The following is a 25534-nucleotide window of genomic DNA, read 5'->3' as shown; positions in this document are numbered from 1 at the left end:
TACCGGACGTGAGTCGTGCTTCGGTAGCTCAGTTGGTAGAGCACTTGCCCGCGAAAGGCAAAGGTCCCGAGTTCGAGTCTCGGTCGGGCACACAGTTTTAATCTGCCAGGAAGTTTCATATCAGCGCACACTCCGCTGCAGAGTAAAAATCTCATTCTGGAAACATCCCCCAGGCTGTGGCTAAGCCATGTCTCCGCAATATCCTTTCTTTCAGGAGTGCTAGTTCTGCAAGTTTCGCAGAAGAGCTTCTGTAAAGTTTGGAAGGTAGGAGACGGATACTGGCAGAAGTAAAGCTGTGAGTACCGGACGTGAGTCGTGCTTCGGTAGCTCAGTTGGTAGAGCACTTGCCCGCGAAAGGCAAAGGTCCCGAGTTCAAGTCTCGGTTGGGCACACAGTTTTAATCTGCCAGGAAGTTTCATATCAGCGCACACTCTCCTGCAGAGTGAAAATCTCATTCTGGAAACATCCCCCAGGCTGTGGCTAAGCCATATCTCCGCAATATCCTTTCTTTCAGGAGTGCTAGTTCTGCAAGGTTCGCAGAAGAGCTTCTGTAAAGTTTGGAAGGTAGGAGACGGATACTGGCAGAAGTAAAGCTGTGAGTACCGGACGTGAGTCGTGCTTCGGTAGCTCAGTTGGTAGAGCACTTGCCCGTGAAAGGCAAAGGTCCCGAGTTCGAGTCTCGGTCGGGCACACCGTTTTAATCTGCCAGGAAGTTTCATATCAGCGCACACTCTGCTGCAGAGTGAAAATCTCATTCTGGAAACATCCCCCAGGCTGTGGCTAAGCCATGTCTCCGCAATATCCTTTCTTTCAGGAGTGCTAGTTCTGCAAGGTTCGCAGAAGAGCTTCTGTAAAGTTTGGAAGGAAGGAGACGGATACTGGCAGAAGTAAAGCTGTGAGTACCGGACGTGAGTCGTGCTTCGGAGGCTCAGTTGGTAGAGCACTTGCCTGCGAAAGGCAAAGGTCCCGAGTTCGAGTCTCGGTCGGGCACACAGTTTTAATCTGCCAGGAAGTTTCATATCAGCGCACACTCCGCTGCAGAGTGAAAATCTCATTCTGGAAACATCCCCCAGGCTGTGGCTAAGCCATGTCTCCGCAATATTTTCTCTTTCAGGAGTGCTAGTTCTGCAAGGTTCGCAGAAGAGCTTCTTTAAAGTTTGGAAGGAAGGAGACGGATACTGGCAGAAGTAAAGCTGTGAGTACCGGACGTGAGTCGTGCTTCGGTAGCTCAGTTGGTAGAGCACTTGCCCGCGAATGACAAAGGTCCCGAGTTCGAGTCTCGGTCGGACACACAGTTTTAATCTGCCAGGAAGTTTCATATCAGCGCACACTCCGCTGCAGAGTGAAAATCTCATTCTGGAAACATCCCCCAGGCTGTGGCTAAGCCATGTCTCCGCAATATCCTTTCTTTCAGGAGTGCTAGTTCTGCAAGGTTCGCAGAAGAGCTTCTGTAAAGTTTGGAAGGAAGGAGACGGATACTGGCAGAAGTAAAGCTGTGAGTACCGGACGTGAGTCGTGCTTCGGTAGCTCAGTTGGTAGAGCACTTGCCCGCGAAAGGCAATGGTGGTGGTGGTGGTGGTTAGTGTTTAACGTCCCGTCGACGACGAGGTCATTAGAGACGGAGCGCAAGCTCGGGTTAGGGAAGGATTGGGAAGGAAATCGGCCGTGCCCTTTCAAAGGGACCATCCCGGCATTTTCCTGAAACGATTTAGGGAAATCACGGAAAACCTAAATCAGAATGGCCGGAGACGGGATTGAACCGTCGTCCTCCCGAATGCGAGTCCAGTGTGCTAACCACTGCGGAAAGGCAATGGTCCCGAGTTCGAGTCTCGGTCGGGCACACAGTTTTAATCTGCCAGGAAGTTTCATATCAGCGCACACTCCGCTGCAGAGTGAAAATCTCATTCTGGAAACATCCCCCAGGCTGTGGCTAAGCCATGTCTCCGCAATATCATTTCTTTCAGGAGTGCTAGTTCTGCAAGGTTCGCGGAAGAGCTTCTGTAAAGTTTGGAAGGTAGGAGACGGATACTGGCAGAAGTAAAGCTGTGAGTACCGGACGTGAGTCGTGCTTCGGTAGCTCAGTTGGTAGAGCACTTGCCTGCGAAAGGCAAAGGTCCCGAGTTCGAGTCTCGGTCGGGCACACAGTTTTAATCTGCCAGGAAGTTTCATATCAGCGCACACTCCGCTGCAGAGTGAAAATCTCATTCTGGAAACATCCCCCAGGCTGTGGCTAAGCCATGTCTCCGCAATATCCTTTCTTTCAGGAGTGCTAGTTCTGCAAGGTTCACAGAAGAGCTTCTGTAAAGTTTCGAATTTAGGAGACGGATACTGGCAGAAGTAAAGCTGTGAGAACCGGACGTGAGTCGTGCTTCGGTAGCTCAGTTGGTAGAGCACTTGCCCGCGAAAGGCAAAGGTCCCGAGTTCGAGTCTCGGTCGGGCACACAGTTTTAATCTGCCAGGAAGTTTCATATCAGCGCACACTCCGCTGCAGAGTGAAAATCTCATTCTGGAAACATCCCCCAGGCTGTGGCTAAGCCATGTCTCCGCAATATCCTTTCTTTCAGGAGTGCTAGTTCTGCAAGTTTCGCGGAAGAGCTTCTGTAAAGTTTGGAAGGTAGGAGACGGATACTGGCAGAAGTAAAGCTGTGAGTACCGGACGTGAGTCGTGCTTCAGTAGCTCAGTTGGTAGAGCACTTGCCCGCGAAAGGCAACGGTCCCGAGTTCGAGTCTCGGTTGGACACACAGTTTTAATCTGCCAGGAAGTTTCATATCAGCGCACACTCCGCTGCAGAGTGAAAATCTCACTCCGGAAACATCCCCCAGGCTGTGGCTAAGCCGTGTCTCCGCAATATCCTTTCTTTCAGGAGTGCTAGTTCTGCAAGGTTCGCAGAAGAGCTTCTGTAAAGTTTGGAAGGTAGGAGACGGATACTGGCAGAAGTACAGCTGTGAGTACCGGACGTGAGTCGTGCTTCGGTATCTCAGTTGGTAGAGCACTTGCCCGCGAAAGGCAAAGGTCCTGAGTTCGAGTCTCGGTTGGGCACACAGTTTTAATCTGCCAGGAAGTTTCATATCAGCGCACACTCTGCTGCAGAGTGTAAATCTCATTCTGGAAACATCCCCCAGGCTGTGGCTAAGCCATATCTCCACAATATCCTTTCTTTCAGGAGTGCTAGTTCTGCAAGGTTCGCAGAAGAGCTTCTGTAAAGTTTGGAAGGAAGGAGACGGATACTGGCAGAAGTAAAGCTGTGAGTACCGGACGTGAGTCGTGCTTCGGAGGCTCAGTTGGTAGAGCACTTGCCTGCGAAAGGCAAAGGTCCCGAGTTCGAGTCTCGGTCGGGCACACAGTTTTAATCTGCCAGGAAGTTTCATATCAGCGCACACTCCGCTGCAGAGTGAAAATCTCATTCTGGAAACATCCCCCAGGCTGTGGCTAAGCCATGTCTCCGCAATATCCTTCCTTTCAGGAGTGCTGGTTCTGCAAGGTTCGCAGAAGAGCTTCTGTAAAGTTTGGAAGGAAGGAGACGGATACTGGCAGAAGTAAAGCTGTGAGTACCGGACGTGAGTCGTGCTTCGGTAGCTCAGTTGGTAGAGCACTTGCCCGCGAAAGGCAAAGGTCCCGAGTTCGAGTCTCGGTCAGGCACACAGTTTTAATCTGCCAGGAAGTTTCATATCAGCGCACACTCCGCTGCAGAGTGAAAATCTCATTCTGGAAACATCCCCCAGGCTGTGGCTAAGCCATGTCTCCGCAATATCCTTTCTTTCAGGAGTGCTAGTTCTGCAAGTTTCGCAGAAGAGCTTCTGTAAAGTTTGGAAGGTAGGAGACGGATACTGGCAGAAGTAAAGCTGTGAGTACCGGACGTGAGTCGTGCTTCGGTAGCTCAGTTGGTAGAGCACTTGCCCGCGAAAGGCAATGGTGGTGGTGGTGGTTAGTGTTTAACGTCCCGTCGACGACGAGGTCATTAGAGACGGAGCGCAAGCTCGGGTTAGGGAAGGATTGGGAAGGAAATCGGCCGTGCCCTTTCAAAGGGACCATCCCGGCATTTGCCTGAAACGATTTAGGGAAATCACGGAAAACCTAAATCAGAATGGCCGGAGACGGGATTGAACCGTCGTCCTCCCGAATGCGAGTCCAGTGTGCTAACCACTGCGGAAAGGCAATGGTCCCGAGTTCGAGTCTCGGTCGGGCACACAGTTTTAATCTGCCAGGAAGTTTCATATCAGGGCACACTCCGCTGCAGAGTGAAAATCTCATTCTGGAAACATCCCCCAGGCTGTGGCTAAGCCATGTCTCCGCAATATCCTTTCTTTCAGGAGTGCTAGTTCTGCAAGGTTCGCAGAAGAGCTTCTGTAAAGTTTGGAAGGAAGGAGACGGATACTGGCAGAAGTAAAGCTGTGAGTACCGGACGTGAGTCGTGCTTCGGTAGCTCAGTTGGTAGAGCACTTGCCCGCGAAAGGCATTGGTGGTGGTCGTGGTTAGTGTTTAACGTCCCGTCGACGACGAGGTCATTAGAGACGGAGCGCAAGCTCGGGTTAGGGAAGGATTGGGAAGGAAATCGGCCGTGCCCTTTCAAAGGGACCATCCCGGCATTTTCCTGAAACGATTTAGGGAAATCACGGAAAACCTAAATCAGAATGGCCGGGGACGGGATTGAACCGTCGTCCTCCCGAATGCGAGTCCAGTGTGCTAACCACTGCGGAAAGGTATTGGTCCCGAGTTCGAGTCTCGGTCGGGCACACAGTTTTAATCTGCCAGGAAGTTTCATATCAGAGCACACACCGCTGCAGAGTGAAAATCTCATTCTGGAAACATCCCCCAGGCTGTGGCTAAGCCATGTCTCCGCAATATCCTTTCTTTCAGGAGTGCTAGTTCTGCAAGGTTCGCAGAAGAGCTTCTGTAAAGTTTGGAAGGAAGGAGACGGATACTGGCAGAAGTAAAGCTGTGAGTACCGGACGTGAGTCGTGCTTCGGAGGCTCAGTTGGTAGAGCACTTGCCTGCGAAAGGCAAAGGTCCCGAGTTCGAGTCTCGGTCGGGCACACAGTTTTAATCTGCCAGGAAGTTTCATATCAGCGCACACTCCGCTGCAGAGTGAAAATCTCATTCTGGAAACATCCCCCAGGCTGTGGCTAAGCCATGTCTCCGCAACATTTTCTCTTTCAGGAGTGCTAGTTCTGCAAGGTTCGCAGAAGAGCTTCTTTAAAGTTTGGAAGGAAGGAGACGGATACTGGCAGAAGTAAAGCTGTGAGTACCGGACGTGAGTCGTGCTTCGGTAGCTCAGTTGGTAGAGCACTTGCCCGCGAATGACAAAGGTCCAGAGTTCGAGTCTCGGTCGGACACACAGTTTTAATCTGCCAGGAAGTTTCATATCAGCGCACACTCCGCTGCAGAGTGAAAATCTCATTCTGGAAACATCCCCCAGGCTGTGGCTAAGCCATGTCTCCGCAATATCCTTTCTTTCAGGAGTGCTAGTTCTGCAAGGTTCGCAGAAGAGCTTCTGTAAAGTTTGGACGGAAGGAGACGGATACTGGCAGAAGTAAAGCTGTGAGTACCGGACGTGAGTCGTGCTTCGGTAGCTCAGTTGGTAGAGCACTTGCCCGCGAAAGGCAATGGTGGTGGTGGTGGTGGTTAGTGTTTAACGTCCCGTCGACGACGAGGTCATTAGAGACGGAGCGCAAGCTCGGGTTAGGGAAGGATTGGGAAGGAAATCGGCCGTGCCCTTTCAAAGGGACCATCCCGGCATTTTCCTGAAACGATTTAGGGAAATCACGGAAAACCTAAATCAGAATGGCCGGAGACGGGATTGAACCGTCGTCCTCCCGAATGCGAGTCCAGTGTGCTAACCACTGCGGAAAGGCAATGGTCCCGAGTTCGAGTCTCGGTCGGGCACACAGTTTTAATCTGCCAGGAAGTTTCATATCAGCGCACACTCCGCTGCAGAGTGAAAATCTCATTCTGGAAACATCCCCCAGGCTGTGGCTAAGCCATGTCTCCGCAATATCATTTCTTTCAGGAGTGCTAGTTCTGCAAGGTTCGCGGAAGAGCTTCTGTAAAGTTTGGAAGGTAGGAGACGGATACTGGCAGAAGTAAAGCTGTGAGTACCGGACGTGAGTCGTGCTTCGGTAGCTCAGATGGTAGAGCACTTGCCTGCGAAAGGCAAAGGTCCCGAGTTCGAGTCTCGGTCGGGCACACAGTTTTAATCTGCCAGGAAGTTTCATATCAGCGCACACTCCGCTGCAGAGTGAAAATCTCATTCTGGAAACATCCCCCAGGCTGTGGCTAAGCCATGTCTCCGCAATATCCTTTCTTTCAGGAGTGCTAGTTCTGCAAGGTTCACAGAAGAGCTTCTGTAAAGTTTCGAATTTAGGAGACGGATACTGGCAGAAGTAAAGCTGTGAGAACCGGACGTGAGTCGTGCTTCGGTAGCTCAGTTGGTAGAGCACTTGCCCGCGAAAGGCAAAGGTCCCGAGTTCGAGTCTCGGTCGGGCACACAGTTTTAATCTGACAGGAAGTTTCATATCAGCGCACACTCCGCTGCAGAGTGAAAATCTCATTCTGGAAACATCCCCCAGGCTGTGGCTAAGCCATGTCTCCGCAATATCCTTTCTTTCAGGAGTGCTAGTTCTGCAAGTTTCGCGGAAGAGCTTCTGTAAAGTTTGGAAGGTAGGAGACGGATACTGGCAGAAGTAAAGCTGTGAGTACCGGACGTGAGTCGTGCTTCAGTAGCTCAGTTGGTAGAGCACTTGCCCGCGAAAGGCAACGGTCCCGAGTTCGAGTCTCGGTTGGACACACAGTTTTAATCTGCCAGGAAGTTTCATATCAGCGCACACTCCGCTGCAGAGTGAAAATCTCATTCCGGAAACATCCCCCAGGCTGTGGCTAAGCCGTGTCTCCGCAATATCCTTTCTTTCAGGAGTGCTAGTTCTGCAAGGTTCGCAGAAGAGCTTCTGTAAAGTTTGGAAGGTAGGAGACGGATACTGGCAGAAGTACAGCTGTGAGTACCGGACGTGAGTCGTGCTTCGGTATCTCAGTTGGTAGAGCACTTGCCCGCGAAAGGCAAAGGTCCTGAGTTCGAGTCTCGGTTGGGCACACAGTTTTAATATGCCAGAAAGTTTCATATCAGCGCACACTCTGCTGCAGAGTGTAAATCTCATTCTGGAAACATCCCCCAGGCTGTGGCTAAGCCATATCTCCACAATATCCTTTCTTTCAGGAGTGCTAGTTCTGCAAGGTTCGCAGAAGAGCTTCTGTAAAGTTTGGAAGGAAGGAGACGGATACTGGCAGAAGTAAAGCTGTGAGTACCGGACGTGAGTCGTGCTTCGGAGGCTCAGTTGGTAGAGCACTTGCCTGCGAAAGGCAAAGGTCCCGAGTTCGAGTCTCGGTCGGGCACACAGTTTTAATCTGCCAGGAAGTTTCATATCAGCGCACACTCCGCTGCAGAGTGAAAATCTCATTCTGGAAACATCCCCCAGGCTGTGGCTAAGCCATGTCTCCGCAATATCCTTCCTTTCAGGAGTGCTGGTTCTGCAAGGTTCGCAGAAGAGCTTCTGTAAAGTTTGGAAGGAAGGAGACGGATACTGGCAGAAGTAAAGCTGTGAGTACCGGACGTGAGTCGTGCTTCGGTAGCTCAGTTGGTAGAGCACTTGCCCGCGAAAGGCAAAGGTCCCGAGTTCGAGTCTCGGTCAGGCACACAGTTTTAATCTGCCAGGAAGTTTCATATCAGCGCACACTCCGCTGCAGAGTGAAAATCTCATTCTGGAAACATCCCCCAGGCTGTGGCTAAGCCATGTCTCCGCAATATCCTTTCTTTCAGGAGTGCTAGTTCTGCAAGGTTCGCAGAAGAGCTTCTGTAAAGTTTGGAAGGTAGGAGACGGATACTGGCAGAAGTAAAGCTGTGAGTACCGGACGTGAGTCGTGCTTCGGTAGCTCAGTTGGTAGAGCACTTGCCCGCGAAAGGCAATGGTGGTGGTGGTGGTTAGTGTTTAACGTCCCGTCGACGACGAGGTCATTAGAGACGGAGCGCAAGCTCGGGTTAGGGAAGGATTGGGAAGGAAATCGGCCGTGCCCTTTCAAAGGGACCATCCCGGCATTTGCCTGAAACGATTTAGGGAAATCACGGAAAACCTAAATCAGAATGGCCGGAGACGGGATTGAACCGTCGTCCTCCCGAATGCGAGTCCAGTGTGCTAACCACTGCGGAAAGGCAATGGTCCCGAGTTCGAGTCTCGGTCGGGCACACAGTTTTAATCTGCCAGGAAGTTTCATATCAGGGCACACTCCGCTGCAGAGTGAAAATCTCATTCTGGAAACATCCCCCAGGCTGTGGCTAAGCCATGTCTCCGCAATATCCTTTCTTTCAGGTGTGCTAGTTCTGCAAGGTTCGCAGAAGAGCTTCTGTAAAGTTTGGAAGGAAGGAGACGGATACTGGCAGAAGTAAAGCTGTGAGTACCGGACGTGAGTCGTGCTTCGGTAGCTCAGTTGGTAGAGCACTTGCCCGCGAAAGGCATTGGTGGTGGTCGTGGTTAGTGTTTAACGTCCCGTCGACGACGAGGTCATTAGAGACGGAGCGCAAGCTCGGGTTAGGGAAGGATTGGGAAGGAAATCGGCCGTGCCCTTTCAAAGGGACCATCCCGGCATTTTCCTGAAACGATTTAGGGAAATCACGGAAAACCTAAATCAGAATGGCCGGGGACGGGATTGAACCGTCGTCCTCCCGAATGCGAGTCCAGTGTGCTAACCACTGCGGAAAGGTAATGGTCCCGAGTTCGAGTCTCGGTCGGGCACACAGTTTTAATCTGCCAGGAAGTTTCATATCAGAGCACACACCGCTGCAGAGTGAAAATCTCATTCTGGAAACATCCCCCAGGCTGTGGCTAAGCCATGTCTCCGCAATATCCTTTCTTTCAGGAGTGCTAGTTCTGCAAGGTTCGCGGAAGAGCTTCTGTAAAGTTTGGAAGGTAGGAGACACATACTGGCAGAAGTAAAGCTGTGAGTACCGGACGTGAGTCGTGCTTCGGAAGCTCAGTTGGTAGAGCACTTGCCTGCGAAAGGCAAAGGTCCCGAGTTCGAGTCTCGGTCGGGCACAAAGTTTTAATCTGCCAGGAAGTTTCATATCAGCGCACACTCCGCTGCAGAGTGAAAATCTCATTCTGGAAACATCCCCCAGGCTGTGGCTAAGCCATATCTCCGCAATATCCTTTCTTTCAGGAGTGCTAGTTCTGCAAGGTTCGCGGAAGAGCTTCTGTAAAGTTTGGAAGGTAGGAGACGGATACTGGCAGAAGTAAAGCTGTGAGTACCGGACGTGAGTCGTGCTTCGGTAGCTCAGTTGGTAGAGCACTTGCCCGCGAAAGGCAAAGGTCCTGAGTTCGAGTCTCGGCTGGGCACACAGTTTTAATCTGCCAGGAAGTTTCATATCAGCGCACACTCCGCTGCAGAGTAAAAATCTCATTCTGGAAACATCCACCAGGCTGTGGCTAAGCCATGTCTCCGCAATATCCTTTCTTTCAGGAGTGCTAGTTCTGCAAGGTTCGCAGAAGAGCTTCTGTAAAGTTTGGAAGATAGGAGACAGATACTGGCAGAAGTAAAGCTGTGAGTACCGGACGTGAGTCGTGCTTCGGTAGCTTAGTTGGTAGAGCACTTGCCCGCGAAAGGCAAAGGTCCCGAGTTGAAGTCTCGGTTGGGCACACAGTTTTAATCTGCCAGGAAGTTTCATATCAGCGCACACTCCGCTGCAGAGTGAAAATCTCATTCTGGAAACATCCCCCAGGCTGTGGCTAAGCCATGTCTCCGCAATATCCTTTCTTTCAGGAGTGCTAGTTCTGCAAGGTTCGCGGAAGAGCTTCTGTAAAGTTTGGAAGGTAGGATACGGATACTGGCAGAAGTAAAGCTGTGAGTACCGGACGTGAGTCGTGCTTCGGTAGCTCAGTTGGTAGAGCACTTGCCCGTGAAAGGCAAAGGTCCCGAGTTCGAGTCTCGGTCGGGCACACAGTTTTAATCTGCCAGGAAGTTTCATATCAGCGCACACTCCGCTGCAGAGTGAAAATCTCATTCCGGAAACATCCCCCAGGCTGTGGCTAAGCCATGTCTCCACAATATCCTTTCTTTCAGGAGTGCTAGTTCTGCAAGGTTCGCGGAAGAGCTTGTGTAAAGTTTGGAAGGTAGGAGACGGATACTGGCAGAAGTAAAGCTGTGAGTACCGGACATGAATCGTGCGTCGGTAGCTCAGTTGGTAGAGCACTTGCCCGCGAAAGGCAAAGGTCCCGAGTTCGAGTCTCGATCGGGCACACAGTTTTAATCTGCCAGGAAGTTTCATATCAGCGCACACTCCGCTGCAGAGTGAAAATCTCATTCTGGAAACATCCCCCAGGCTGTGACTAAGCCATGTCTCCGCAATATCCTTTCTTTCAGGAGTGCTAGTTCTGCAAGTTTCGCAGAAGAGCTTCTGTAAAGTTTGGAAGGAAGGAGACGGATACTGGCAGAAATAAAGCTGTGAGTACCGGACGTGAGTCGTGCTTCGGTAGCTCAGTTGGTAGAGCACTTGCCCGCGAAAGGCAAAGGTCCCGACTTCGAGTCTCGGTCGGGCACACAGTTTTAATCTGCCAGGAAGTTTCATATCAGCGCACACTCCGCTGCAGAGTGAAAATCTCATTCTGGAAACATCCCCCAGGCTGTGGCTAAGCCATGTCTCCGCAATATCCTTTCTTTCAGGAGTGCTAGTTCTGCAAGGTTCGCGGAAGAGCTTCTGTAAAGTTTGGAAGGTAGGAGACGGATACTGGCAGAAGTAAAGCTGTGAGTACCGGACGTGAGTCGTGCTTCGGTAGCTCAGTTGGTGGAGCACTTACCCATGAAAGGCAAAGGTACCGAGTTCGAGTCTCGGTCGGGCACACAGTTTTAATCTGCCAGGAAGTTTCATATCAGCGCACACTCCGCTGCAGAGTGAAAATCTCATTCTGGAAACATCCCCCAGGCTGTGGCTAAGCCATATCTCCGCAATATCCTTTCTTTCAGGAGTGCTAGTTCTGCAAGGTTCGCAGAAGAGCTTCTGTAAAGTTTGGAAGGTAGGAGACGGATACTGGCAGAAGTACAGCTGTGAGTACCGGACGTGAGTCGTGCTTCGGTAGCTCAGTTGGTAGAGCACTTGCCCGCGAAAGGCAAAGGTCCTGAGTTCGAGTCTCGGTCGGGCACACAGTTTTAATCTGCCAGAAGGTTTCATATCAGCGCACACTCCGCTGCAGAGTAAAAATCTCATTCTGGAAACATCCCCCAGGCTGTGGCTAAGCCATGTCTCCGCAATATCCTTTCTTTCAGGAGTGCTAGTTCTGCAAGTTTCGCAGAAGAGCTTCTGTAAAGTTTGGAAGGAAGGAGACGGATACTGGCAGAAGTAAAGCTGTGAGTACCGGACGTGAGTCGTGCTTCGGAGGCTCAGTTGGTAGAGCACTTGCCTGCGAAAGGCAAAGGTCCCGAGTTCGAGTCTCGGTCGGGCACACAGTTTTAATCTGCCAGGAAGTTTCATATCAGCGCACACTCCGCTGCAGAGTGAAAATCTCATTCTGGAAACATCCCCCAGGATGTGGCTAAGCCATGTCTCCGCAATATCCTCTCTTTCAGGAGTGCTAGTTCTGCAAGGTTCGCAGAAGAGCTTCTGTAAAGTTTGGAAGAAAGGAGACGGATACTGGCAGAAGTAAAGCTGTGAGTACCGGACGTGAGTCGTGCTTCGGTAGCTCAGTTGGTAGAGCACTTGCCCGCGAAAGGCAAAGGTCCCGAGTTCGAGTCTCGGTCAGGCACACAGTTTTAATCTGCCAGGAAGTTTCATATCAGCGCACACTCCGCTGCAGAGTAAAAATCTCATTCTGGAAACATCCCCCAGTCTGTGGCTAAGCCATGTCTCCGCAATATCCTTTCTTTCAGGAGTGCTAGTTCTGCAAGTTTCGCAGAAGAGCTTCTGTAAAGTTTGTAAGGTAGGAGACGGATACTGGCAGAAGTAAAGCTGTGAGTACCGGACGTGAGTCGTGCTTCGGTAGCTCAGTTGGTAGAGCACTTGCCCGCGAATGACAAAGATCCCGAGTTCGAGTCTCGGTCGGACACAAAGTTTTAATCTGCCAGGAAGTTTCATATCAGCGCACACTCTGCTGCAGAGTGAAAATCTCATTCTGGAAACATCTCCCAGGCTGTGGCTAAGCCATGTCTCCGCAATATCCTTTCTTTCAGGAGTGCTAGTTCTGCAAGGTTCGCAGAAGAGCTTCCGTAAAGTTTGGAAGGAAGGAGACGGATACTGGCAGAAGTAAAGCTGTGAGTACCGGACGTGAGTCGTGCTTCGGTAGCTCAGTTGGTAGAGCACTTGCCCGCGAAAGGCATTGTTGGTGGTCGTGGTTAGTGTTTAACGTCCCGTCGACGACGAGGTCATTAGAGACTTAGCGCAAGCTCGGGTTAGGGAAGGATTGGGAAGGAAATCGGCCGTGCCCTTTCAAAGGGACCATCCCGGCATTTTCCTGAAACGATTTAGGGAAATCACAGAAAACCTAAATCAGAATGGCCGGAGACGGGATTGAACCGTCGTCGTCCCGAATGCGAGTCCAGTGTGCTAACCACTGCGGAAAGGCAATGGTCCCGAGTTCGAGTCTCGGTCGGGCACACAGTTTTAATCTGCCAGGAAGTTTCATATCAGCGCACACTCCGCTGCAGAGTGAAAATCTCATTCTGGAAACATCCCCCAGGCTGTGGCTAAGCCATGTCTCCGCAATATCCTTTCTTTCAGGAGTGCTAGTTCTGCAAGGTTCGCGGAAGAGCTTCTGTAAAGTTTGGAAGGTAGGAGACGGATACTGGCAGAAGTAAAGCTGTGAGTACCGGACGTGAGTCGTGCTTCGGTAGCTCAGTTGGTAGAGCACTTGCCTTCGAAAGGCAAAGGTCCCGAGTTCGAGTCTCGGTCGGGCACACAGTTTTAATCTGCCAGGAAGTTTCATATCAGCGCACACTCCGCTGCAGAGTGAAAATCTCATTCTGGAAACATCCCCCAGGCTGTGGCTAAGCCATGTCTCCGCAATATCCTTTCTTTCAGGAGTGCTAGTTCTGCAAGGTTCACAGAAGAGCTTCTGTAAAGTTTGGAAGGTAGGAGACGGATACTGGCAGAAGTAAAGCTGTGAGTACCGGACGTGAGTCGTGCTTCGGTAGCTCAGTTGGTAGAGCACTTGCCCGCGAAAGGCAAAGGTCCCGAGTTCGAGTCTCGGTCGGGCACACAGTTTTAATCTGCCAGGAAGTTTCATATCAGCGCACACTCCGCTGCAGAGTGAAAATCTCATTCTGGAAACATCCCCCAGGCTGTGGCTAAGCCATGTCTCCGCAATATCCTTTCTTTCAGGAGTGCTAGTTCTGCAAGTTTCGCAGAAGAGCTTCTGTAAAGTTTGGAAGGTAGGAGACGGATACTGGCAGAAGTAAAGCTGTGAGTACCGGACGTGAGTCGTGCTTCGGTAGCTCAGCTGGTAGAGCACTTGCCCGCGAAAGGCAAAGGACCAGAGTTCGAGTCTCGGTCGGGCACACAGTTTTAATCTGCCAGGAAGTTTCATATCAGCGCACACTCCGCTGCAGAGTGAAAATCTCATTCTGGAAACATCCCCCAGGCTGTGGCTAAGCCATGTCTCCGCAATATCCTTTCTTTCAGGAGTGCTAGTTCTGCAAGGTTCGCAGAAGAGCTTCTGTAAAGTTTGGAAGGTAGGAGACGGATACTGGCAGAAGTAAAGCTGTGAGTACCGGACGTGAGTCGTGCTTTGGTAGCTCAGCTGATAGAGCACTTGCCCGCGAAAGGCAAAGGCCCGAGTTCGAGTCTCGGTCGGGCACACAGTTTTAATCTGCCAGGAAGTTTCATATCAGCGCACACTCCGCTGCAGAGTATAAATCTCATTCTGGAAACATCCCCCAGGCTGTGGCTAAGCCATGTCTCCGCAATATCCTTTCTTTCAGGAGTGCTAGTTCTGCAAGGTTCGCAGAAGAGCTTCTGTAAAGTTTGGAAGGAAGGAGACGGATACTGGCAGAAGTAAAGCTGTGAGTACCGGACGTGAGTCGTGCTTCGGAGGCTCAGTTGGTAGAGCACTTGCCTGCGAAAGGCAAAGGTCCCGAGTTCGAGTCTCCGTCGGGCACACAGTTTTAATCTGCCAGGAAGTTTCATATCAGCGCACACTCCGCTGCAGAGTGAAAATCTCATTCTGGAAACATCCCCCAGGCTGTGGCTAAGCCATGTCTCCGCAATATCCTTTCTTTCAGGAGTGCTAGTTCTGCAAGTTTCGCAGAAGAGCTTCTGTAAAGTTTGGAAGGTAGGAGACGGATACTGGCAGAAGTAAAGCTGTGAGTACCGGACGTGAGTCGTGCTTCGGTAGCTCAGTTGGTAGAGCACTTGCCCGCGAAAGGCAATGGTGGTGGTGGTGGTTAGTGTTTAACGTCCCGTCGACGACGAGGTCATTAGAGACGGAGCGCAAGCTCGGGTTAGGGAAGGATTGGGAAGGAAATCGGCCGTGCCCTTTCAAAGGGACCATCCCGGCATTTGCCTGAAACGATTTAGGGAAATCACGGAAAACCTAAATCAGAATGGCCGGAGACGGGATTGAACCGTCGTCCTCCCGAATGCGAGTCCAGTGTGCTAACCACTGCGGAAAGGCAATGGTCCCGAGTTCGAGTCTCGGTCGGGCACACAGTTTTAATCTGCCAGGAAGTTTCATATCAGGGCACACTCCGCTGCAGAGTGAAAATCTCATTCTGGAAACATCCCCCAGGCTGTGGCTAAGCCATGTCTCCGCAATATCCTTTCTTTCAGGAGTGCTAGTTCTGCAAGGTTCGCAGAAGAGTTTCTGTAAAGTTTGGAAGGAAGGAGACGGATACTGGCAGAAGTAAAGCTGTGAGTACCGGACGTGAGTCGTGCTTCGGTAGCTCAGTTGGTAGAGCACTTGCCCGCGAAAGGCATTGGTGGTGGTCGTGGTTAGTGTTTAACGTCCCGTCGACGACGAGGTCATTAGAGACGGAGCGCAAGCTCGGGTTAGGGAAGGATTGGGAAGGAAATCGGCCGTGCCCTTTCAAAGGGACCATCCCGGCATTTTCCTGAAACGATTTAGGGAAATCACGGAAAACCTAAATCAGAATGGCCGGGGACGGGATTGAACCGTCGTCCTCCCGAATGCGAGTCCAGTGTGCTAACCACTGCGGAAAGGTAATGCTCCCGAGTTCGAGTCTCGGTTGGGCACACAGTTTTAATCTGCCAGGAAGTTTCATATCAGAGCACACACCGCTGCAGAGTGAAAATCTCATTCTGGAAACATCCCCCAGGCTGTGGCTAAGCCATGTCTCCGCAATATCCTTTCTTTCAGGAGTGCTAGTTCTGCAAGGTTCGCGGAAGAGCTTCTGTAAAGTTTGGAAGGTAGGAGACACATACTGGCAGAAGTAAAGCTGTGAGTACCGGACGTGAGTCGTGCTTCGGAAGCTCAGTTGGTAGAGCACTTGCCTGCGAAAGGCAAAGGTCCCGAGTTCGAGTCTCGGTCGGGCACACAGTTTTAATCTGCCAGGAAGTTTCGTATCAGCGCACACTCCGCTGCAGAGTGAAAATCTCATTCTGGAAACATCCCCCAGGCTGTGGCTAAGCCATATCTCCGCAATATCCTTTCTTTCAGGAGTGCTAGTTCTGCAAGGTTCGCGGAAGAGCTTCTGTAAAGTTTGGAAGGTAGGAGACGGATACTGGCAGAAGTAAAGCTGTGAGTACCGGACGTGAGTCGTGCTTCGGTAGCTCAGTTGGTAGAGCACTTGCCCGCGAAAGGCAAAGGTCCTGAGTTCGAGTCTCGGCTGGGCACACAGTTTTAATCTGCCAGGAAGTTTCATATCAGCGCACACTCCGCTGCAGAGTAAAAATCTCATTCTGGAAATATCCACCAGGCTGTGGCTAAGCCATGTCTCCGCAATATCCTTTCTTTCAGGAGTGCTAGTTCTGCAAGGTTCGCAGAAGAGCTTCTGTAAAGTTTGGAAGATAGGAGACAGATACTGGCAGAAGTAAAGCTGTGAGTACCGGACGTGAGTCGTGCTTCGGTAGCTTAGTTGGTAGAGCACTTGCCCGCGAAAGGCAAAGGTCCCGAGTTGAAGTCTCGGTTGGGCACACAGTTTTAATCTGCCAGGAAGTTTCATATCAGAGCACACACCGCTGCAGAGTGAAAATCTCATTCTGGAAACATCCCCCAGGCTGTGGCTAAGCCATGTCTCCGCAATATCCTTTCTTTCAGGAGTGCTAGTTCTGCAAGGTTCGCGGAAGAGCTTCTGTAAAGTTTGGAAGGTAGGAGACACATACTGGCAGAAGTAAAGCTGTGAGTACCGGACGTGAGTCGTGCTTCGGAAGCTCAGTTGGTAGAGCACTTGCCTGCGAAAGGCAAAGGTCCCGAGTTCGAGTCTCGGTCGGGCACACAGTTTTAATCTGCCAGGAAGTTTCATATCAGCGCACACTCCGCTGCAGAGTGAAAATCTCATTCTGGAAACATCCCCCAGGCTGTGGCTAAGCCATGTCTCCGCAATATCCTTTCTTTCAGGAGTGCTAGTTCTGCAAGGTTCGCGGAAGAGCTTCTGTAAAGTTTGTAAGGTAGGATACGGATACTGGCAGAAGTAAAGCTGTGAGTACCGGACGTGAGTCGTGCTTCGGTAGCTCAGTTGGTAGAGCACTTGCCCGCGAAAGGCAAAGGTCCCGAGTTCGAGTCTCGGTCGGGCACACAGTTTTAATCTGCCAGGAAGTTTCATATCAGCGCACACTCCGCTGCAGAGTGAAAATCTCATTCCGGAAACATCCCCCAGGATGTGGCTAAGCCATGTCTCCGCAATATCCTTTCTTTCAGGAGTGCTAGTTCTGCAAGGTTCGCGGAAGAGCTTGTGTAAAGTTTGGAAGGTAGGAGACGGATACTGGCAGAAGTAAAGCTGTGAGTACCGGACATGAATCGTGCGTCGGTAGCTCAGTTGGTAGAGCACTTGCCCGCGAAAGGCAAAGGTCCCGAGTTCGAGTCTCGATCGGGCACACAGTTTTAATCTGCCAGGAAGTTTCATATCAGCGCACACTCCGCTGCAGAGTGAAAATCGCATTCTGGAAACATCCCCCAGGCTGTGACTAAGCCATGTCTCCGCAATATCCTTTCTTTCAGGAGTGCTAGTTCTGCAAGTTTCGCAGAAGAGCTTCTGTAAAGTTTGGAAGGAAGGAGACGGATACTGGCAGAAGTAAAGCTGTGAGTACCGGACGTGAGTCGTGCTTCGGTAGCTCAGTTGGTAGAGCACTTGCCCGCGAAAGGCAAAGGTCCCGAGTTCGAGTCTCGGTCGGGCACACAGTTTTAATCTGCCAGGAAGTTTCATATCAGCGCACACTCTGCTGCAGATTGAAAATCTCATTCTGGAAACATCCCCCAGGCTGTGGCTAAGCCATGTCTCCGCAATATCCTTTCTTTCAGGAGTGCTAGTTCTGCAAGTTTCGCAGAAGAGCTTCTGTAAAGTTTGGAAGGTAGGAGACGGATACTGGCAGAAGTAAAGCTGTGAGTACCGGACGTGAGTCGTGCTTCGGAGGCTCAGTTGGTAGAGCACTTGCCTGCGAAAGGCAAAGGTCCCGAGTTCGAGTCTCGGTCGGGCACACAGTTTTAATCTGCCAGGAAGTTTCATATCAGCGCACACTCCGCTGCAGAGTGAAAATCTCATTCTGGAAACATCCCCCAGGCTGTGGCTAAGCCATGTCTCCGCAATATCCTCTCTTTCAGGAGTGCTAGTTCTGCAAGGTTCGCAGAAGAGCTTCTGTAAAGTTTGGAAGAAAGGAGACGGATACTGGCAGAAGTAAAGCTGTGAGTACCGGACGTGAGTCGTGCTTCGGTAGCTCAGTTGGTAGAGCACTTGCCCGCGAAAGGCAAAGGTCCCGAGTTCGAGTCTCGGTCAGGCACACAGTTTTAATCTGCCAGGAAGTTTCATATCAGCGCACACTCCGCTGCAGAGTAAAAATCTCATTCTGGAAACATCCCCCAGGCTGTGGCTAAGCCATGTCTCCGCAATATCCTTTCTTTCAGGAGTGCTAGTTCTGCAAGTTTCGCAGAAGAGCTTCTGTAAAGTTTGTAAGGTAGGAGACGGATACTGGCAGAAGTAAAGCTGTGAGTACCGGACGTGAGTCGTGCTTCGGTAGCTCAGTTGGTAGAGCACTTGCCCGCGAATGACAAAGATCCCGAGTTCGAGTCTCGGTCGGACACAAAGTTTTAATCTGCCAGGAAGTTTCATCTCAGCGCACACTCTGCTGCAGAGTGAAAATCTCATTCTGGAAACATCCCCCAGGCTGTGGCTAAGCCATGTCTCCGCAATATCCTTTCTTTCAGGAGTGCTAGTTCTGCAAGGTTCGCAGAAGAGCTTCTGTAAAGTTTGGAAGGAAGGAGACGGATACTGGCAGAAGTAAAGCTGTGAGTACCGGACGTGAGTCGTGCTTCGGTAGCTCAGTTGGTAGAGCACTTGCCCGCGAAAGGCATTGTTGGTGGTCGTGGTTAGTGTTTAACGTCCCGTCGACGACGAGGTCATTAGAGACTTAGCGCAAGCTCGGGTTAGGGAAGGATTGGGAAGGAAATCGGCCGTGCCCTTTCAAAGGGACCATCCCGGCATTTTCCTGAAACGATTTAGGGAAATCACGGAAAACCTAAATCAGAATGGCTGGAGACGGGATTGAACCGTCGTCCTCCCGAATGCGAGTCCAGTGTGCCAACCACTGCGGAAAGGCAATGGTCCCGAGTTCGAGTCTCGGTTGGGCACACAGTTTTAATCTGCCAGGAAGTTTCATATCAGCGCACACTCCGCTGCAGAGTGAAAATCTCATTCTGGAAACATCCCCCAGGCTGTGGCTAAGCCATGTCTCCGCAATATCCTTTCTTTCAGGAGTGCTAGTTCTGCAAGGTTCGCGGAAGAGCTTCTGTAAAGTTTGGAAGGTAGGAGACGGATACTGGCAGAAGTAAAGCTGTGAGTACCGGACGTGAGTCGTGCTTCGGTAGCTCAGTTGGTAGAGCACTTGCCTGCGAAAGGCAAAGGTCCCGAGTTCGAGTCTCGGTCGGGCACACAGTTTTAATCTGCCAGGAAGTTTCATATCAGCGCACACTCCGCTGCAGAGTGAAAATCTCATTCTGGAAACATCCCCCAGGCTGTGGCTAAGCCATGTCTCCGCAATATCCTTTCTTTCAGGAGTGCTAGTTCTGCAAGGTTCACAGAAGAGCTTCTGTAAAGTTTGGAAGGTAGGAGACGGATACTGGCAGAAGTAAAGCTGTGAGTACCGGACGTGAGTCGTGCTTCGGTAGCTCAGTTGGTAGAGCACTTGCCCGCGAAAGGCAAAGGTCCCGAGTTCGAGTATCCGTCGGGCACACAGTTTTAATCTGCCAGGAAGTTTCATATCAGCGCGCACTCCGCTGTAGAGTGAAAATCTCATTCTGGAAACATCCCCCAGGCTGTGGCTAAGCCATGTCTCCGCAATATCCTTTCTTTCAGGAGTGCTAGTTCTGCAAGTTTCGCAGAAGAGCTACTGTAAAGTTTGGAAGGTAGGAGACGGATACTGGCAGAAGTAAAGCTGTGAGTACCGGACGTGAGTCGTGCTTCGGTAGCTCAGCTGGTAGAGCACTTGCCCGCGAAAGGCAAAGGACCAGAGTTCGAGTCTCGGTCGGGCACACAGTTTTAATCTGCCAGGAAGTTTCATATCAGCGCACACTCCGCTGCAGAGTGAAAATCTCATTCTGGAAACATCCCCCAGGCTGTGGCTAAGCCATGTCTCCGCAATATCCTTTCTTTCAGGAGTGCTAGTTCTGCAAGGTTCGCAGAAGAGCTTCTGTAAAGTTTGGAAGGTAGGAGACGGATACTGGCAGAAGTAAAGCTGTGAGTACCGGACGTGAGTCGTGCTTTGGTAGCTCAGCTGACAGAGCACTTGCCCGCGAAAGGCAAAGGCCCGAGTTCGAGTCTCGGTCGGGCACACAGTTTTAATCTGCCAGGAAGTTTCATATCAGCGCACACTCCGCTGCAGAGTATAAATCTCATTCTGGAAACATCCCCCAGGCTGTGGCTAAGCCATGTCTCCGCAATATCCTTTCTTTCAGGAGTGCTAGTTCTGCAAGGTTCGCAGAAGAGCTTCTGTAAAGTTTGGAAGGTAGGAGACGGATACTGGCAGAAGTAAAGCTGTGAGTACCGGACGTGAGTCGTGCTTCGGTAGCTCAGTTGGTAGAGCACTTGCCCGCGAAAGGCAAAGGTCCCGAGTTCGAGTCTCGGTCGGGCACACAGTTTTAATCTGCCAGGAAGTTTCATATCAGCGCACACTCCGCTGCAGAGTGAAAATCTCATTCTGGAAACATCCCCCAGGCTGTGGCTAAGCCATGTCTCCGCAATATCCTTTCTTTCAGGAGTGCTAGTTCTGCAAGGTTCGCAGAAGAGCTTCTGTAAAGTTTGGAAGGTAGGAGACGGATACTGGCAGAAGTACAGCTGTGAGTACCGGACGTGAGTCATGCTTCGGTAGCTCAGTTGGTAGAGCACTTGCCCGCGAAAGGCAAAGGTCCTGAGTTCGAGTCTCGGTTGGGCACACAGTTTTAATCTGCCAGGAAGTTTCATATCAGCGCACACTCTGCTGCAGAGTGTAAATCTCATTCTGGAAACATCCCCCAGGCTGTGGCTAAGCCATATCTCCGCAATATCCTTTCTTTCAGGAGTGCCAGTTCTGCAAGGTTCGCAGAAGAGCTTCTGTAAAGTTTGGAAGGTAGGAGACGGATACTGGCAGAAGTAAAGCTGTGAGTACCGGACGTGAGTCGTGCTTCGGTAGCTCAGTTGGTAGAGCACTTGCCCGCGAAAGGCAAAGGTCCCGAGTTCGAGTCTCGATCGGGCACACAGTTTTAATCTGCCAGGAAGTTTCATATCAGCGCACACTCCGCTGCAGAGTGAAAATCTCATTCTGGAAACATCCCCCAGGCTGTGACTAAGCCATGTCTCCGCAATATCCTTTCTTTCAGGAGTGCTAGTTCTGCAAGTTTCGCAGAAGAGCTTCTGTAAAGTTTGGAAGGAAGGAGACGGATACTGGCAGAAGTAAAGCTGTGAGTACCGGACGTGAGTCGTGCTTCGGTAGCTCAGTTGGTAGAGCACTTGCCCGCGAAAGGCAAAGGTCCCGAGTTCGAGTCTCGGTCGGGCACACAGTTTTAATCTGCCAGGAAGTTTCATATCAGCGCACACTCTGCTGCAGATTGAAAATCTCATTCTGGAAACATCCCCCAGGCTGTGGCTAAGCCATGTCTCCGCAATATCCTTTCTTTCAGGAGTGCTAGTTCTGCAAGTTTCGCAGAAGAGCTTCTGTAAAGTTTGGAAGGTAGGAGACGGATACTGGCAGAAGTAAAGCTGTGAGTACCGGACGTGAGTCGTGCTTCGTAGGCTCAGTTGGTAGAGCACTTGCCTGCGAAAGGCAAAGGTCCCGAGTTCGAGTCTCGGTCGGGCACACAGTTTTAATCTGCCAGGAAGTTTCATATCAGCGCACACTCCGCTGCAGAGTGAAAATCTCATTCTGGAAACATCCCCCAGGCTGTGGCTAAGCCATGTCTCCGCAATATCCTTTCTTTCAGGAGTGCTAGTTCTGCAAGTTTCGCAGAAGAGCTTCTGTAAAGTTTGTAAGGTAGGAGACGGATACTGGCAGAAGTAAAGCTGTGAGTACCGGACGTGAGTCGTGCTTCGGTAGCTCAGTTGGTAGAGCACTTGCCCGCGAATGACAAAGATCCCGAGTTCGAGTCTCGGTCGGACACAAAGTTTTAATCTGCCAGGAAGTTTCATATCAGCGCACACTCTGCTGCAGAGTGAAAATCTCATTCTGGAAACATCCCCCAGGCTGTGGCTAAGCCATGTCTCCGCAATATCCTTTCTTTCAGGAGTGCTAGTTCTGCAAGGTTCGCAGAAGAGCTTCTGTAAAGTTTGGAAGGAAGGAGACGGATACTGGCAGAAGTAAAGCTGTGAGTACCGGACGTGAGTCGTGCTTCGGTAGCTCAGTTGGTAGAGCACTTGCCCGCGAAAGGCATTGTTGGTGGTCGTGGTTAGTGTTTAACGTCCCGTCGACGACGAGGTCATTAGAGACTTAGCGCAAGCTCGGGTTAGGGAAGGATTGGGAAGGAAATCGGCCGTGCCCTTTCAAAGGGACCATCCCGGCATTTTCCTGAAACGATTTAGGGAAATCACGGAAAACCTAAATCAGAATGGCTGGAGACGGGATTGAACCGTCGTCCTCCCGAATGCGAGTCCAGTGTGCTAACCACTGCGGAAAGGCAATGGTCCCGAGTTCGAGTCTCGGTTGGGCACACAGTTTTAATCTGCCAGGAAGTTTCATATCAGCGCACACTCCGCTGCAGAGTGAAAATCTCATTCTGGAAACATCCCCCAGGCTGTGGCTAAGCCATGTCTCCGCAATATCCTTTCTTTCAGGAGTGCTAGTTCTGCAAGGTTCGCGGAAGAGCTTCTGTAAAGTTTGGAAGGTAGGAGACGGATACTGGCAGAAGTAAAGCTGTGAGTACCGGACGTGAGTCGTGCTTCGGTAGCTCAGTTGGTAGAGCACTTGCCTGCGAAAGGCAAAGGTCCCGAGTTCGAGTCTCGGTCGGGCACACAGTTTTAATCTGCCAGGAAGTTTCATATCAGCGCACACTCCGCTGCAGAGTGAAAATCTCATTCTGGAAACATCCCCCAGGCTGTGGCTAAGCCATGTCTCCGCAATATCCTTTCTTTCAGGAGTGCTAGTTCTGCAAGGTTCACAGAAGAGCTTCTGTAAAGTTTGGAAGGTAGGAGACGGATACTGGCAGAAGTAAAGCTGTGAGTACCGGACGTGAGTCGTGCTTCGGTAGCTCAGTTGGTAGAGCACTTGCCCGCGAAAGGCAAAGGTCCCGAGTTCGAGTATCCGTCGGGCACACAGTTTTAATCTGCCAGGAAGTTTCATATCAGCGCGCACTCCGCTGTAGAGTGAAAATCTCATTCTGGAAACATCCCCCAGGCTGTGGCTAAGCCATGTCTCCGCAATATCCTTTCTTTCAGGAGTGCTAGTTCTGCAAGTTTCGCAGAAGAGCTTCTGTAAAGTTTGGAAGGTAGGAGACGGATACTGGCAGAAGTAAAGCTGTGAGTACCGGACGTGAGTCGTGCTTCGGTAGCTCAGCTGGTAGAGCACTTGCCCGCGAAAGGCAAAGGACCAGAGTTCGAGTCTCGGTCGGGCACACAGTTTTAATCTGCCAGGAAGTTTCATATCAGCGCACACTCTGCTGCAGAGTGAAAATCTCATTCTGGAAACATCCCCCAGGCTGTGGCTAAGCCATGTCTCCGCAATATCCTTTCTTTCAGGAGTGCTAGTTCTGCAAGGTTCGCAGAAGAGCTTCTGTAAAGTTTGGAAGGTAGGAGACGGATACTGGCAGAAGTAAAGCTGTGAGTACCGGACGTGAGTCGTGCTTTGGTAGCTCAGCTGATAGAGCACTTGCCCGCGAAAGGCAAAGGCCCGAGTTCGAGTCTCGGTCGGGCACACAGTTTTAATCTGCCAGGAAGTTTCATATCAGCGCACACTCCGCTGCAGAGTATAAATCTCATTCTGGAAACATCCCCCAGGCTGTGGCTAAGCCATGTCTCCGCAATATCCTTTCTTTCAGGAGTGCTAGTTCTGCAAGGTTCGCAGAAGAGCTTCTGTAAAGTTTGGAAGGTAGGAGACGGATACTGGCAGAAGTAAAGCTGTGAGTACCGGACGTGAGTCGTGCTTTGGTAGCTCAGCTGATAGAGCACTTGCCCGCGAAAGGCAAAGGCCCGAGTTCGAGTCTCGGTCGGGCACACAGTTTTAATCTGCCAGGAAGTTTCATATCAGCGCACACTCCGCTGCAGAGTATAAATCTCATTCTGGAAACATCCCCCAGGCTGTGGCTAAGCCATGTCTCCGCAATATCCTTTCTTTCAGGAGTGCTAGTTCTGCAAGTTTCGCAGAAGAGCTTCTGTAAAGTTTGGAAGGTAGGAGACGGATACTGGCAGAAGTAAAGCTGTGAGTACCGGACGTGAGTCGTGCTTCGGTAGCTCAGTTGGTAGAGCACTTGCCCGCGAAAGGCAAAGGTCCCGAGTTCGAGTCTCGGTCGGGCACACAGTTTTAATCTGCCAGGAAGTTTCATATCAGCGCACACTCCGCTGCAGAGTGAAAATCTCATTCTGGAAACATCCCCCAGGCTGTGGCTAAGCCATGTCTCCGCAATATCCTTTCTTTCAGGAGTGCTAGTTCTGCAAGGTTCGCAGAAGAGCTTCTGTAAAGTTTGGAAGGTAGGAGACGGATACTGGCAGAAGTACAGCTGTGAGTACCGGACGTGAGTCATGCTTCGGTAGCTCAGTTGGTAGAGCACTTGCCCGCGAAAGGCAAAGGTCCTGAGTTCGAGTCTCGGTTGGGCACACAGTTTTAATCTGCCAGGAAGTTTCATATCAGCGCACACTCTGCTGCAGAGTGTAAATCTCATTCTGGAAACATCCCCCAGGCTGTGGCTAAGCCATATCTCTGCAATATCCTTTCTTTCAGGAGTGCCAGTTCTGCAAGGTTCGCAGAAGAGCTTCTGTAAAGTTTGGAAGGTAGGAGACGGATACTGGCAGAAGTAAAGCTGTGAGTACCGGACGTGAGTCGTGCTTCGGTAGCTCAGTTGGTAGAGCACTTGCCCGTGAAAGGCAAAGGTCCCGAGTTCGAGTCTCGGTCGGGCACACCGTTTTAATCTGCCAGGAAGTTTCATATCAGCGCACACTCTGCTACAGATTGAAAATCTCATTCTGGAAACATCCCCCAGGCTGTGGCTAAGCCATGTCTCCGCAATATCCTTTCTTTCAGGAGTGCTAGTTCTGCAAGGTTCGCAGAAGAGCTTCTGTAAAGTTTGGAAGGAAGGAGACGGATACTGGCAGAAGTAAAGCTGTGAGTACCGGACGTGAGTCGTGCTTCGGAGGCTCAGTTGGTAGAGCACTTGCCTGCGAAAGGCAAAGGTCCCGAGTTCGAGTCTCGGTCGGGCACACAGTTTTAATCTGCCAGGAAGTTTCATATCAGCGCACACTCCGCTGCAGAGTGAAAATCTCATTCTGGAAACATCCCCCAGGCTGTGGCTAAGCCATGTCTCCGCAATATCCTCTCTTTCAGGAGTGCTAGTTCTGCAAGGTTCGCAGAAGAGCTTCTGTAAAGTTTGGAAGGAAGGAGACGGATACTGGCAGAAGTAAAGCTGTGAGTACCGGACGTGAGTCGTGCTTTGGTAGCTCAGCTGATAGAGCACTTGCCCGCGAAAGGCAAAGGCCCGAGTTCGAGTCTCGGTCGGGCACACAGTTTTAATCTGCCAGGAAGTTTCATATCAGCGCACACTCCGCTGCAGAGTGAAAATCTCATTCTGGAAACATCCCCCAGGCTGTGGCTAAGCCATGTCTCCGCAATATCCTTTCTTTCAGGAGTGCTAGTTCTGCAAGGTTCGCAGAAGAGCTTCTGTAAAGTTTGGAAGGTAGGAGACGGATACTGGCAGAAGTAAAGCTGTGAGTACCGGACGTGAGTCG

At 51.0% G+C, this 25534-nt stretch overlaps 13 non-coding genes across 13 annotated transcripts; all 13 read left to right on the top strand.

The window, feature by feature from the left end:
* Positions 1-16: 16 nt before the first annotated feature.
* Trnas-cga (transfer RNA serine (anticodon CGA)) lies at positions 17-91 on the top strand. The gene has a single exon. It is a non-coding gene; the product is annotated as a tRNA-Ser (tRNA).
* A 525-nt stretch (positions 92-616) lies between these two features.
* Trnas-uga (transfer RNA serine (anticodon UGA)) lies at positions 617-691 on the top strand. The gene has a single exon. It is a non-coding gene; the product is annotated as a tRNA-Ser (tRNA).
* A 1675-nt stretch (positions 692-2366) lies between these two features.
* Positions 2367-2441, top strand: Trnas-cga (transfer RNA serine (anticodon CGA)). Its single transcript has one exon. It is a non-coding gene; the product is annotated as a tRNA-Ser (tRNA).
* A 3969-nt stretch (positions 2442-6410) lies between these two features.
* On the top strand, positions 6411-6485 carry Trnas-cga (transfer RNA serine (anticodon CGA)). The gene has a single exon. It is a non-coding gene; the product is annotated as a tRNA-Ser (tRNA).
* A 3419-nt stretch (positions 6486-9904) lies between these two features.
* On the top strand, positions 9905-9979 carry Trnas-uga (transfer RNA serine (anticodon UGA)). Its single transcript has one exon. It is a non-coding gene; the product is annotated as a tRNA-Ser (tRNA).
* Positions 9980-12851: 2872 nt separating this feature from the next.
* Trnas-cga (transfer RNA serine (anticodon CGA)) lies at positions 12852-12926 on the top strand. The gene has a single exon. It is a non-coding gene; the product is annotated as a tRNA-Ser (tRNA).
* Positions 12927-13151: 225 nt separating this feature from the next.
* Trnas-cga (transfer RNA serine (anticodon CGA)) lies at positions 13152-13226 on the top strand. Its single transcript has one exon. It is a non-coding gene; the product is annotated as a tRNA-Ser (tRNA).
* A 3418-nt stretch (positions 13227-16644) lies between these two features.
* Positions 16645-16719, top strand: Trnas-cga (transfer RNA serine (anticodon CGA)). Its single transcript has one exon. It is a non-coding gene; the product is annotated as a tRNA-Ser (tRNA).
* A 525-nt stretch (positions 16720-17244) lies between these two features.
* Positions 17245-17319, top strand: Trnas-cga (transfer RNA serine (anticodon CGA)). The gene has a single exon. It is a non-coding gene; the product is annotated as a tRNA-Ser (tRNA).
* A 2871-nt stretch (positions 17320-20190) lies between these two features.
* Trnas-cga (transfer RNA serine (anticodon CGA)) lies at positions 20191-20265 on the top strand. Its single transcript has one exon. It is a non-coding gene; the product is annotated as a tRNA-Ser (tRNA).
* Positions 20266-21090: 825 nt separating this feature from the next.
* Trnas-cga (transfer RNA serine (anticodon CGA)) lies at positions 21091-21165 on the top strand. The gene has a single exon. It is a non-coding gene; the product is annotated as a tRNA-Ser (tRNA).
* A 2870-nt stretch (positions 21166-24035) lies between these two features.
* Trnas-cga (transfer RNA serine (anticodon CGA)) lies at positions 24036-24110 on the top strand. The gene has a single exon. It is a non-coding gene; the product is annotated as a tRNA-Ser (tRNA).
* A 525-nt stretch (positions 24111-24635) lies between these two features.
* On the top strand, positions 24636-24710 carry Trnas-uga (transfer RNA serine (anticodon UGA)). The gene has a single exon. It is a non-coding gene; the product is annotated as a tRNA-Ser (tRNA).
* Positions 24711-25534: the final 824 nt, after the last annotated feature.

Source organism: Schistocerca gregaria, chromosome 4 (genome assembly GCF_023897955.1).
Source record: "Schistocerca gregaria isolate iqSchGreg1 chromosome 4, iqSchGreg1.2, whole genome shotgun sequence".
In the NCBI taxonomy this organism is placed as follows: Eukaryota; Metazoa; Arthropoda; class Insecta; order Orthoptera; family Acrididae; genus Schistocerca; species Schistocerca gregaria.
Note: the sequence above shows the minus strand (reverse complement) of the source record. Positions and strands in the feature narration are given on the sequence as shown.